Source organism: Amblyraja radiata, chromosome 25 (genome assembly GCF_010909765.2).
Source record: "Amblyraja radiata isolate CabotCenter1 chromosome 25, sAmbRad1.1.pri, whole genome shotgun sequence".
Taxonomy (NCBI): domain Eukaryota; kingdom Metazoa; phylum Chordata; class Chondrichthyes; order Rajiformes; family Rajidae; genus Amblyraja; species Amblyraja radiata.
The window spans coordinates 33,862,248-33,873,947 of record NC_045980.1 but is presented as its reverse complement, the minus strand read 5'-3'; the positions used below and the strand labels follow the sequence as shown (position 1 = coordinate 33,873,947).

At 50.3% G+C, this 11,700-nt stretch overlaps 1 protein-coding gene across 1 annotated transcript in view; it reads left to right on the top strand.

Annotated features, from left to right (window-relative positions):
• Positions 1-584: 584 nt before the first annotated feature.
• Positions 585-11,700, top strand: part of LOC116987627 (glutathione S-transferase theta-1-like) — a 33,427-nt gene continuing 22,311 nt past the window's right edge. Inside the window, exons 1-2 of the mRNA XM_033043817.1 lie at positions 585-603; positions 7,289-7,295. The gene's annotated coding sequence lies outside the window, so the exon portion shown is untranslated. The remainder of the gene's footprint in view (positions 604-7,288; positions 7,296-11,700) is intronic.

Here is an 11,700-nt window from a genome sequence, read left to right as displayed (position 1 = left end):
TGGCCCGTATCCCTCAAGACCTGTCCTATCCATGTACCTGTCCAAATGTTTCTTAAACATTGTGACAGTAGGTTTAAACTAAAGATAGGCACAAAAAGCTGGAGTAATTCAGCAGGTCAGACGACATCTCTGGAGAAAAGGATTAGGTAGGTGACCACTCTGTCTGAAGAAGGATCTCGACCCAAAATGTCTTCTATTCCTTTTCTCCAGAGATGCTGCCTGACCTGCTGAGTTACTCCAGCTTTTTGTATCTAGCTTAGAACCTCGTAGTTCCTTGTTCCTGCAGCTTCCCTTCTTTGAGGTGACTTCACTTAATTTGTGTGATATCTTTTGGTTCCTGTTCACCATATCATTAGAGTCACAGAGTGATCCAGCGTGGAAACAGGCCCTTCGGCCCAACTTGCCCAACTTGTCCCAGCTACACCAGTCCTACCTGCCTGCGCTAGGTCCATATCCCTCTAAACCTCTCCTATCCATGTACCTGTCTAACTGTTTCATAAACGTTGGGATAGTACCAGCCTCAACTACCTCCTCCGGCAGCTCGTTCCATACACCCACCACCCTTTGTGTGAAAAAGTTACCCCTCGGATTCCTATTAAATCTTTTCCCCTTCACCTTGAACCTATGTCCTCTGGTCCTCGATTCCCCTACTCTGGGCAAGGGACTCTGAGATCTATTCCTCTCATGATTTTAAACACCTCTATAAGATCACCCCTCATCCTGTGGCACTCCAGGGAATAGAGTCCCAGCCTGCTCAACCTCTCCCTGTAGCTCACACCCTCTAGTCCTGGCAACATCCATCGTAAACCTTCCCCTGTACCCGTTCCAGCTTGACAACATCTTTCCTGTAACATGGTGCCCAGAATCCGAACACAATAAGGTGATTAAGGTCATAAGGAATAGGAGGAGAATTAGGCCATTCGGCCCATCATGTCTACTCCGACATTCAATCAACAGCTAGGAAAGAACTGCAGATGCTGGAAAAAAATCCATGGTAGACAAAATGCTGGAGAAACTCAGCAGGTGAGGCAGCATCTATGGAGCGAAGGAATAGGTGACGTTCGGGTCTCGACCCGAAACGTCACCTATTCCTTCGTTCCATAGATGCTGCCTCACTCGCTGAGTTTCTCCAGCATTTTTGTCTATCTTCAATCAATGGCTGATCTGTCTCTCAGGGAGTCATAGTCATAGAGTGATACAGTGTGGAAACAGGTCCTTTGGCCCAACTTGCCCACACCGGCCAACCATGTCCCAGCTACACTAGTCCCACCTGCCTGTGCTTGGTCCATATCCCTCCAAACCTGTCCTATCCATGTGCCTGTCTAACTGTTGAGTCTGAAGAAGGGTTTCGGCCCGAAACGTCGCCTATTCCCTTCGCTCCATAGATGCTGCCGCACCCGCTGAGTTTCTCCTCCATTGCAACCCCATTCTCCTGCCCTCTCCCCATAACCCCCGTGACACCCGTATTAATAGACAATCGACAATAGGGTGCAGGGGTAGGCCGGCCATTCAGCCCTTCGAGCCAGCATCGCCATTCAACGATCAAGAAATGCGGACTCTTAAAATGCGGCCTCGCCGACATCGTCCACAACGGCAACATGACCTCCCGCCTTCTGTACTCGCTGTGGGGGCGAGCGGAAAATCCTCCGCGCGCGCGCTCGCGGGCGAAACGAATCGAGTCGATTTTCAACTAATTATCGCAGCACGCCAAACGCATTCATTAGCACTAATGTGTTATGACACTTGCATGCTTTCTGGTGTGACAAGTGTTTTTCTAACATGACGTTCACCTCTGCAATCTGCGATGATTGATCCCCGCTAATGCCTCCGCGTTCCCGCCGCACCTCCTGAATATTCATAAACCCACAATCGTCTGACGAAGAGAATTATCGTAATGGACTGGTGTTGGTGAAGAGTAAATCAGTATATTTATGCAATCATTTCCGAAAATAATTTCAAAGTGACTGTTGGAGCTGCCGTGAGATTAGACTGCAATTTGCTGTCCTTACAGCAGCTTATTAATAATTTTGAGTTTTCCGAAAATAATGACTCGAGCAATTCGAGGCAGGATATTAATCAGCGCGGTGTGGTTGTGAGAAGGAGCTTTTCATTAGCGCGATCTCCACACTTTCAGAGGCAATACAACACAATAATACTTTATTAGCCTTCTTTAAGAAGGAACTGCAGATGCTGGAATTGCTACACTTGTCGCTTTACCTCCCCCCCTTGACTCCAAGGACCTAAACAGTCTTTCCAGGTGAGGCAGAGGTTCACCTGCACCTCCCCCAACCTCATCTATTGCATGCGCTGCTCCAGGTGTCAGCTGATCAACATCGCTTCGCCCAACACCTCCGCTCAGTTCGCAAAAACCAACCTGATCTCCCAGCACTTCAACTCCCCCTCCCATTCCCAATCCAACCTTTCTGTCCTGGGCCTCCTCCATGGCCAGAGTGAGTCCCACCGCAAATTGGAGGAGCAGCACCTTATATTTCGCTTGGATAGTTTACACCCCAGCGGTATGAACATTGACTTCTCCAATTTCAGGTAGTCCCTGCTTTCTCCCTTTCCCCCTCCCCTCTCCCACAGCCCACTGTCTCCGCATCTTCCTTTCATTTCCCGCCCCCCCCCACCCCCCCACATCAGTCTGAAGACCTGAAACGTCACCTATTCCTTCGCTCCATAGATGCTGCCTCACCCGCTGAGTTTCTCCAGCATTTTTGTCTACCATATTTTATGAGCCAAGTATGTTTTGCAACCTACGAGGAATTTGATTTTGCCGTACAGTCATACCAATAAAACGCAACCAAAACACAACAAAATATAATTTTAACATAAACATCCACCACAGTTGACCTCTCACAGTCCTCACTAGATTCCTTCTTTGTTCTCCCAAGGTCGGGGGGCCTCGAGCCTTCTGTTGACGGGACGATCTTACTCCCGGAGCCGGCGGCGTTCGTGCCCTCTGCGTCGGGGCGATCAAGCTCCTGCATCGGGGGGGGTGGGGGGGGGGGGGAATCTCAGCTCACCCGCGCCGAGCGATCGGACCCCGGATCAGGGCCGGACGAACCTTCCGCATTGTTGGAGCTCCCGACGTCGCTCTCTCCCGAGACAGCGAGCCCTCGACGGTGAAATCCGCAGGCCGCGGTTGGAGTGTCGATCCCAGGCAAGGGATCGCAGGCTCGGATGGTAAGTCCACGTTCCCGCGTTGGGGTTCAAAGTCAGTCTCGAGCGAGGCCTCCAGCTCCACGATGCTAGGCCGCAGAGCGACCGGAGATACGACCCGGAAAACATTCCCATCTCCGGAATCAATTCCCCGCCTTCGACGTGAAATCAATTCCGTGTTTAATAATAATAATGGATGGGATTTATATAGCGCCTTTCTAATACTCAAGGCGCTTTACATCGCATTATTCATTCACTCCTCAGTCACACTCGGTGGTGGTAAGCTACTTCTGTAGCCACAGCTGCCCTGGGGCAGACTGACGGAAGCGTGGCTGCCAATCTGCGCCTACGGCCCCTCCGACCACCACCAATCACTCACAAACATTTACACACATGCAAAGGTGGTTGAAGTGTCTTGCCCAAGGACACAACGACAGTATGCACTCCAAGCGGGATTCGAACCGGCTACCTTCCGGTTGCCAGCCGAACACTTAGCCCATTGTGCCATCTGTCGTCCCGGCAACAACCTGCGGCTCATGAGTAGAGACAAGGAACTGCAGATGCTGCTTCACGGACACACAAAGTGCTGGAGTGACTCAGCGGGTCAGGCGGCACCTCTGGGGAGAAGTAGGACTGGTGACTTGAAGGGCGGCACGGTGGCGTAGCGACAGAGTTGCTGCCTCACAGCGCCAGAGGGCCCGGGTTTGATCCTGACTACGGGTGCTGTCTGTACGGAGTTTGCACGTTCTCCCCGTGACCTGCGTGGGTTTTCTCCGGGATCTCCGGTTTCCTCCCACACTCCAAAGACGTGCAGGTTTGTGGGTTCATTAGCTTGGTGTGAATGTAAATTGTACCTTGTGTCATAAGGAGAGAAGGAATGGGTGATGTTTCGGGTCAAGACCCTTCTTCAGACCGTGACCCACCGAGTTACTCCAGCGTTTTGTGTGGTCTGACGAAGGACCTCGACCTGAAATGTCACGTATTGAGGTCAGACTGAGAGTCAGGGGAGAGGGGAAGGAATGGGTGGCGGTTCTCGTCGAGACCCTCCTTTACAGTGAGAGGTCATAAGGACATAAGGGATAGGAGTAAAATTAGGCCATTCTGCCCATCAAGTCTACTCCGCCATTCAATCATGGCTGATCCATCTCTCCCTCCTAACCCCATTCTCCTGACTTCTCCCCATAACCTCTGACACCCGCACTAATCAAAAATCTATCCATCACCGCCATAAAAATATCCACTGACTTGGCCTCCACAGCCTTCCGTGGCAAGGAATTCCACAGATTCACCACCCTCTGACTAGTGTGTGTAGGATGTTGTAAGTGTGTGGGGATCGCTGGTCGGCACGGACTCGGTGGGCCGAAGGGCCTGTTTCCGCGCTGTGTCTCCAAGCTAAACTAAACTAAACGGATTCTATATCAAGAGTCATAATTGTCGCAGGAACCTACGACGAAGCAATTAAATTATTCCTGTGTCTCTAAACGAAACTAAACTAAACTAAACCCACTCACCGAAGTTAGACACAAAAAGCTGGAGTAACTCAGCGGGACAGGCAGCGTCTCTGGAGAGAAGGAATGGGTGACGTTTCGGCTCGAGACCCGAATAACTTAAACCAAATCACATGAAAGTAGAAACCTGCCATTTGCTTCCACCGCCCTGGTTTGGCAAGGGTGAGCCGTGGGTAAGGGCCTGTCCCACTTTCCCGAATTATTCACGAATTCTCCCGAGTTTTTAAACTCGCAGAATATTCGTAACGAGTCTGTAGGAGGCTGTGGATATATCGTAGCGGCTCGTTATGGCAGCCGTAGGTACTCCCTGCCTCAGAGGGCGGTGGAGGCAGGTTCTCTGGATGCTTTCAAGAGAGAGCTAGATAGAAACATAGAAAATAGGTGCAGGAGTAGGCCATTCGGCCCTTCGAGCCTGCACCGCCATTCAATATGATCATGGCTGATCATCCAACTCAGTATCCTGTACCTGCCTTCTCTCCATACCCCCTGATCCCCTTTAGCCACAAGGGCCACATCTAACTCCCTCTTAAATATAGCCAATGAACTGTGGCCTCAACTACCTTCTGTAGCAGAGAATTCCAGAGATTCACCACTCTCTGTGTGAAAAATGTTTTTCTCATCTCGGTCCTAAAAGATTTCCCCCTTATTCTTAAACTGTGACCCCTTGTCCTGCAACTGTGACCCCTTGTTCTGGAACAGATTGGGGATGATCAGCCATGATCACATTGAATGGCGGTGCTGGCTCGAAGGGCCGAATGGCCTACCCCTGCACCTATTGTCTATTGTCTATTGTAGGAGGCCGTACGAGTCCGTGGATATATCGTAGCGGCGCGTTATGCCAGCCGTGGGTACTCGGGGCTTCAGGTAAGTCGGGACGTTTTTTCAACATGATGAAAAATGTCCACGAGTAAAGAAATAGCCCCCAATTACCTATGGCAGGCGTAACGAGCCGCTACGATATCTCCACAGAGTCGTTACGAACATTCTGCGAGTTTGAAAACTCGGGAGGATTCGTGAATAACTTGTGGAAGTGGGACAGGTCCTTTACTGAGCAGGCTCAAAGCTGACATAAACATGGCATCTGGTGTTCAGTCACAGCTGAGCAATGCATGAACACAGGGCCTCGACGAGCGTCGAGCTGCGCCAGTTATCCGCAGACTGTCAGCGCTCAGCTATAATTAACTCAATAAAATGAATCATTTGGGCAGGTAATGTGGCGTGAAGAATCTGGAGTCGCGAGGGAGGGAGGATAATACTGTTGCAATCTTGAGGGCGAGCCTTTAAACGAGAGGCTTGGTCGCTGGTCCTACCATCGGTCACCCTGAAGGCTTGGGAACCATTTCAGAGCTGCCAGCAAGATCCCTCAGCTGCGTTGATCCATTATCGTTCAACTAGAGGAACCGAACACAGGAGCAAAGAGGTCCTTCTGCAGTTGTACAGGGCCCTAGTGAGACCACACCTGGAGTATTGTGTGCAGTTTTGGTCCCCTAATTTGAGGAAGGACATTCTTGCTATTGAGGGAGTGCAGCGTAGGTTTACAAGGTTAATTCCCGGGATGGCGGGACTGTCATATGGTGAGAGAATGGAGCGGCTGGGCTTGTATAATCTGGAGTTTAGAAGGATGAGAGGAGATCTCATTGAAACATATAAGATTGTTAAGGGTTTGGACACGCTGGAGGCAGGAAACATGTTCCCGATGTTGGGTCGAGTCCAGAACCAGGTGCCACAGTTTAAGAATAAGGAGTAAGCCATTTAGAACGGAGACGAGGAAACACTTTTTCTCACAGAGAGTGGTGAGTCTGTGGAATTCTCTGCCTCAGAGGGCGGTGGAGGCCGGTTCTCTGGATGCTTTCAAGAGAGAGCTAGATAGGGCTCTTAAAAATAGCGGAGTCAGGGGATATGGGGAGAAGGCAGGAACGGGATACTGATTGGGGATGATCAGCCATGATCACATTGAATGGCAGTGCTGGCTTGAAGGGCCGAATGGCCTACTCCTGCTCCTATTGTCTATTGTCTATTGTCTCTGTGTTATGATGCCTGCAATCCAATGTGCAAGAGAAGAAGGGTCTCGACCCGAAACGTCACCTATTCCTTTTCTCTAGAGATGCTGCTGCCTGTCCCGCTGAGTTACTCCAGCTTTTTGTGTCTCTCATCAGAAGTTCAGTTTCACTTAGTTTAAAGATACAGCAGTGGAAACAGGCCCTTCGGCCCATCGAGTCTGCGCCGACCAGCGATCACCCATTCACACTAGTTCTTTGTTATCCCACTTACTCATCCACTCCCTACACACGAGTTTAATTTTTAGTTTTAAGATACAGCAGCGGAAATAGGCCATTTCGGCCCACCGAGTCCACGTCAACCATCGATCAGCTCACACCAGTTCACACCCATTCACACCAGTTCTATTCACACTTAAGACAATTTGTAGAGTGGCCCAATTAACCTGCAAACCCGCACGTCTTTGGGATGTGGGAGGAAACCGGAGCACCTGGACTAGGAAACCCACGAGGGTCATAGAAAGATAGAAACATAGAAAATAGGTGCAGGAGGAGGCCATTCGGCCCTTCGAGCCAGCACCGCCATTCATTGTGATCGTGGCTGATGGTCCCCTATCAATAACCCGTGCCTGCCTTCTCCCCACATCCCTTGTATCCACTAGCCCCTAGAGCTCTATCTAATTCTCTCTTAAATCGCAGGGTCGCAGGGAGAACGTGCAAACTCCACGCGCGGGCAGACCCGAGGTGGGGATCGAACCGGGGTCCTCTGGCGCGGTGAGGCAGCGGCTCTACCAGCTGCGCCACGCTGCGGCGGTAAGAATTGAGCAAGTGTGGCTGAATGAATACACTTCCCACTTTCCTATTAAGATCGCTACCGATTGCCAGCCAAGGCAGAACTAACATCGAGCCTTTCCCTTCAACTAACAGAGACCCAGAATTAATTGGAAAACTCGGTTGGCTTGAGAATAAAGAACTCGTCATCTATTTCTCTTCCAAACCTGGCATCCATTCAACTCAAAGAGGCAGAACTTGGCAGAGAAAATACAACCCAGCCCCCGATCCTCTCATCGACCATCGTCAATGAAGTATGTCGGGATAATCAATTAATAGGCACTAATTATCATCAATTAATCTCCTCTCCAATTTCCAAATCAGTTCATTGAAAAGCTTTACATTTTTTGCTCCATTTCACTCATCTGATACATCTGATAGGTAGTGTCGTCTGGTCACACAAGGAACTGCAGACGCTGGTTAATAAATAAAAGAGACAGAGTGCTGGAGGGACTCAGCGGGTCAGGCAGCATCTCGGGAGGACAGGGATAGGTGGTATTTCGGATCGGGACGCTTCGTCAGACTGAAGAACGGTCCCAAACCAGCCTCCCTTCCATTGACTCCATCTACACCTCACGCTGCCTCGGCAAGGCCAGCAGCATCATCAAGGACCAGTCTCACCCCCGGCCACTCCCTCTTCTCCCCCCTCCCGTCGGGCAAGAGGTACAGAAGTGTGAAAATGCACACTTAGGTGGGAGAGGGATGGGGAGAGAGAGAGAGGGGGGGATGCGAGGGTTACTTGAAGTTAGAGAAATCAATAATCTTGGGGACCTTGCGTCCGGATGGCATTAACATTGAATTCTCCCAATTTTGCTAGCCCTTGCTGTCTCCTCCCCTTCCTTAACCCTCTAGCTGTCTCCTCCCACCCTCCCATCCGCCCGCCCTCGGGCTCCTCCTCCTCCTCCCCTTTTCCTTCCTTCTCCCCCCCCCCCCCCCCATCAGTCTGAAGAAGGGTTTCGGCCCGAAACGTCGCCTATTTCCTTCACTCCATAGATGCTGCTGCACCCGCTGAGTTTCTCCAGCAATTTTGTGTACCTTCAATAATCTTACCGCTGGGTTCTAAGCTGCCTAAGCAAACTTTTTCACACAGAAAGTGGTGAGTCTGTGGAATTCTCTGCCTCAGAGGGCGGTGGAGGCCGGTTCTCTGGATGCTTTCAAGAGAGAGCTAGATAGGGCTCTTAAAAATAGTGGAGTCAGGGGATATGGGGAGAAGGCAGGAACGGGGTACTGATTGGAGATGATCAGCCATGATCACATTGAATGGCGTTGCTGGCTCGAAGGGCCGAATGGCCTCCTCCTGCACCTATTGTCTATTGTCTAAAATATAAGCTGCTGTTCCAATTTATTTATTTATTTGGTCAGTTAATTAGACTAATTAATTATTTGTTTTGGGCCCAGCCATTTCACTTCTCTCCCTACTCACCATCTGACAGTGGCAGCCAAAGACAAACTCAACAAGATCGGTATTCTCATCGGAGACACAAAACGCTGGAATCTGAAGCAAGAAATGGGGCGGTCACGGAGGCGCAGCGGTAGAGTTGCTGCCTCACAGCGCCGGGGACCCGGGTTCGATCCTGACTACGGGTGCTGTCTGTACGGAGTTTGCACGTTCTCCAACGTGACCAACTTGGGTTTTCCCCGGGTGATCAAGTTTCCTCCCGCACTCCGAAGAAGTGCAGGTTTAATTGGTCAAAAGGGGCATGAGGTTATAAGGGATAGGAGTAGAATTAGGCCATTCGGCCCATCAGGTGTACTCTGCCATTCAATCATGGCTGATCTATCTCTCCCTCCTGACCCCATTCTCCTGCCTCTCCCCATAACCTCTGACACCCGTACTAATCAAAAATCTATCTATCTGCCTTAAAAATATCCTCCGACTTGGCCTCCACAACCTTCTGTGGCAAAGAATCCTACAGATTCACCACCTTCTGACTAAACCTTACTGGTGTGTGTGTGTGGGAAAGTGTAAGTGTGCAGAGATCGCTGGTTGGAGCGGACTCGGTGGGCCGAAGGGCCTGTTTCTGCGCTGTGTCTCTAGACTAAACTAAACTACCAAAATGGGAGGTAGAATCGGACTGCCAAAGCGAATGGCAATTTTAACAACTGACTAAGGTGGTTTGAGGGTGAATCTAACACAAAATTCCAGATCCGAGTATCCATTTTACTGAATGTTGTCAAGCTGGAAAGGGTACGGAGAAGATTTACGAGGATGTTGCCGGGACTTGAGGGCATGAGCTATACGGAGAGGTTGAGCAGGCTGGGACTCTATTCCTTGGAGCGCAGGAGGATGAGGGGCGATCTTATAGAGGTGTCCCAAATCATGAGAGGAATAGATCGGGTAGATGCACAGAGACTCTTGCCCAGAGTAGGGGAATCGAGGACCAGGGGACATAGGTTTAAGATGAGGGGAGGAGAAAGATTTGATAGGAACCAGAAGGGGTAACTTTTTCACACAAAAGGCGGTGAATGTATGGAACGAGCTGTGTGTGTGTGTGTGTGTGTGTGTGTGTGTGTGTGTGTGTGTGTGTGTGTGTGTGTGTGTGTGTGTGTGTGTGTGTGTGCGTGTAGGATACTGCTAGTGTACGGGGGGGGGCATCGCTGGTCGGCGCGGACTCGGTGGGTCGAAGGGGCCTGTTTCTTCGCTGTATCTCTAAAGTCCAAAGGTCCCTTTGAAAACCAACAGCATCTAATCATCCCCTCCATCAATGGCGATCAGGAACAACGCTGACAAATATTGAACTGGCTAATCATTTATTTTAGGTGGATTTCACAGCAAGAGTTAATGATTGCTAAGGGACTTCTGTACTCTTGAAGCTAACCCCGATCAATATCAGAGCTCATATCAACATCAATATCAACACCGATTAATATCTGCTTGCTTTTGGATTATTGTAATTTCTCAGTACAAACTATTTCGCTTGGGTAGTTTACACCCCAGCGGTACGAACATTGATATCTCTAATTTCAGGTAGTCCCTGCTTTCTCCCTCTTTCCCCTCCCCTTCCCAGCTCCCCCACAGCCCACTGTCTCCGACTCTTCCTTTCTACTTCCCCACTCCCTCATTAATCTGAAGTCGTGTCTCGACCCGAAAGGTCACCTATTCCTTCGCTCCATAGATGCAGCCTCACCCGCTGAGTTTCCCCAGCATTTTTGTCTACCCTCGATTGTTCCAGCATTTGCAGTTCCTTCTCAAAAAATACAAACTATTTAGTGTATTTTTTTTTAATTCTCAGCCGGTGTGGGGAGTCTTTGGCATTTTTACACGATGAACAAGAGGCAGTATAGTTTAGTTTCGAGACACAGCGTGGAAACAGTCCCTTCGGCCCCCCCGAGTCCGCACCGACCAGCGATCCCCGCACACTAACCCTATCCTACATACGGCTGGGGACAATTTTGTTTTCACATTTATACCAATCACCTACAAACCCGCACGCACGCACGCCTTTGGAGTGTGGGAGGAAACCGAAGATCTCGGAGACAGGTTATGGGGAGAACGTGCAAACTCCGCACAGACAGCACCCGTGGTCGGGATCGAACCGCGAGTCTCTGGCGCTGTGAGGCAGCAACTCTACCGCTGCGCCACCCTGCCGCCCGAGCATCTGCCCAAGGTAGCTGGCATTCAAATGCCACACAGACTACAGATGCCCATGGAGGCTGTGGGCTGCCCATTGCATCCTCATGGGCAATTAGGGAGAGGCGAAGCATGGAGATTGAGCCAGCGTTACTGAAGTAAATACAGGTTTATAACGACAGGAAGAGAAAGATCAAAACGCCACAGTTTCCTGCCCGTCTCCCATTATCTCGCCAATTGTTTGCTCGGCAAGGCTGCTGTCCGGTTGCCATGGAGACAGCGTCAGAGTGAACAAGCATTTCTTTCCCCAAAGACGGACACAAGAAGCCGGAGTATCTCAGCGGGACGGGCAGCATCTCTGGAGAGAAGGAATGGGTGATGAGCTAGATAGGGCTCTTAAAGATAGCGGAGTCGGGGGATATGGGGAGAAGGCAGGAACGGGGTACTGATTGGGGATGATCAGCCATGATCACATTGAATGGCTCGACGGGCCGAATGGCCTACTCCTGCACCTATTGTCTATTGTCTATTGATTCCAATCGAGCCGTCCACACTGATGAAGGGAATAGGGGCTAAAAACATATGTTTCGCTCAGAACTGCTGTTTGAAAAGCACTGGAACATAAAAGGCT